Here is a 2480-nt window from a genome sequence, read left to right as displayed (position 1 = left end):
AGTTACAAGAGTGTGGTATGTGTCATAATCTGGTGAAGCTTTCTGCATGTGATGTGCCTTGTGTGGATCCGTGGCCATTGCATTGTGTCTGGTGTGTAGGTACCCAGACACTTAAGCAAACTCGATCGTTGTACACTGTGATGGGCGAGCATCACTGTGTCTCCGTGCCGTGTAAGAGCTCCCCTGGCCATCAGGCACTTGAAAGGTCCTTCGACGACGAGTTACAATAGTGGTGTGTTAGATACGTCAGGTGATGGTATCTACTGTTGTGCAATACGTATCCGGCCACGGCACGGAACGAACGGGAACTGTGGTGCAGACATACAAAGAGTTAAGCCTATTAGTCATTAACTCTAAGGACGGGGCCATGGGGCGGTACGCAAAGGATACGGATGAGCGAGTATGCAGGCCCAATACTCAATAGCTCGATCCGATCCAAGCACATGAGTTGACTGCGGCGCCAGGTTAACCAATGTGCTAGATTCTATTTGGCCAGTAGAATCTTGTGTCTTATGCGATTTGATACCAAGACACCAGAACGAAAGTTAGTTGAAGAGTTATTAAACTCTTATGAAGTATGGTTGTGCAATCACAACTTATGACTTTAACCTATAAAGTGGATATGGACTTGCAATTATAACATGGAATCTCTACACACCCCATGAGCTCGATCCAATCCACGCACACGAGTTGCCTGAGTAGCGACAGGTATACCGATGTGCAATACGTATCCGGCCACGGCACGGAACGAACGGGAACTGTGGTGCAGACATACAAAGAGTTAAGCCTACTAGTCATTAACTCTAAGGACGGGGCCATGGGGCGGTACGCAAAGGATACGGATGAGCGAGTATGCAGGCCCAATACTCAATAGCTCGATCCGATCCAAGCACATGAGTTGACTGCGGCGCCAGGTTAACCAATGTGCTAGATTCTATTTGGCCAGTAGAATCTTGTGTCTTACGCGATTTGATACCAAGACACCAGAACGAAAGTTAGTTGAAGAGTGATTAAACTCTTATGAAGAATGGTTGTGCAATCACAACTTATGACTTTAACCTATAAAGTGGATATGGACTTGCAATTATAACATGGAATCTCTACACACCCCATGAGCTCGATCCAATCCACGCACACGAGTTGCCTGAGTAGCGACAGGTATACCGATGTGCAATACGTATCCGGCCATAGGCACGGAACGAACAGGAACTGTGGTGCAGACATACAAGGGCCATGGGGCGGTACGCAAAGGATACGGATGAGCGAGTATGCAGGCCCAATACTCAATAGCTCGATCCGATCCAAGCACATGAGTTGACTGCGGCGTCAGGTTAACCGATGTGCAATACGTATCCGGCCATAGGCACGGAACGAACAGGAACTGTGGTGCAGACATACAAGGGCCATGGGGCGGTACGCAAAGGATACGGATGAGCGAGTATGCAGGCCCAATACTCAATAGCTCGATCCGATCCAAGCACATGAGTTGACTGCGGCGCCAGGTTAACCGATGTGCTAAGAGAGTTGTTCCTGGGCCTTCAAAGTGACTTCAAAACTATCTTAGCGAATGGTGGCCATGGGCGTAGACATGAGCCACAAGTCACAAGGCCTGGGACTATTGGGTAATAAAGACAACTTAGTCAGAAAGTTAGTCTTTGGACGTACCACCGGGATTGTGTTACATTGGGAACCTTACTATAAAACCCTAGGCAGGGGATCACTCGGCTCATGGATCGATGAAGACCGCAGCTAAATGCGCGTCACAATGTGAACTGCAGGACACATGAACACCGATAAGTTGAACGCATATTGCGCGTCGGACGATTAAACCCGGCCGATGCACACATTCTTGAGTGCCTATCAATTCCTTGATATACAACAAACCAAACTTCAGGGTGGAGCGTGCCACAATAGAACACTATGGCGAGCAGCCCGTCTAGTGTCGTGGGGGAAACACGCTTCCACACTGTGCATAATGGCGTGCTCGGGACCTTTGTTGGGACCGCAGGGCGCTGAAAGTAAAGGGGTGAACCGCATAAATCGCACGCACGTAAACGCGCACACACACAAATAGAGTGAGACGTATCGTAGGATACCGCTAAGAGTACGTTGTGAAACATGGGGAAATTCAATCGAAAACCTCTTTGATGTCCAAGATTTCGTTGACCGTATCCGTCGTAATACTGGATCAACGTGCTTGGGGGAAAACGTCAAAGGGTTTTATAATAGTGGTGCATGATTAACCCATCGATGCCCGAGGGGAACATGTTGTCCAATACAATAGTGGTGCAGTTGGCTCGACATGCTCGGGGGGAGACATCGTGGGTCCAAGTCGACCAAGTCGACCGGGAGTTGTTGTTGAGAGATCGAATCAAAACGATGCCGAGCGGAACTCGTTGTCCTTATTGGAGTGATATTCGGACAACGTGCTCGGGGGGGCCATCGTTGATTCAAAAATGACCGTAAATTGCCCAATCCGT

The 2480-nt window shown here is 48.8% G+C and overlaps 1 non-coding gene across 1 annotated transcript; it reads left to right on the top strand.

The window, feature by feature from the left end:
• Positions 1-1701: 1701 nt before the first annotated feature.
• On the top strand, positions 1702-1859 carry LOC125772937 (5.8S ribosomal RNA). Its single transcript, XR_007419765.1, has one exon. It is a non-coding gene; the product is annotated as a 5.8S ribosomal RNA (ribosomal RNA).
• Positions 1860-2480: the final 621 nt, after the last annotated feature.

The sequence above is a fragment of the Anopheles funestus genome, assembly GCF_943734845.2.
Source record: "Anopheles funestus chromosome X unlocalized genomic scaffold, idAnoFuneDA-416_04 X_unloc_150, whole genome shotgun sequence".
Lineage (NCBI taxonomy): Eukaryota > Metazoa > Arthropoda > Insecta > Diptera > Culicidae > Anopheles > Anopheles funestus.
The sequence above is the reverse complement of the archived record's forward strand: the minus strand, read 5'-3'. Positions and strand labels throughout refer to the sequence as shown.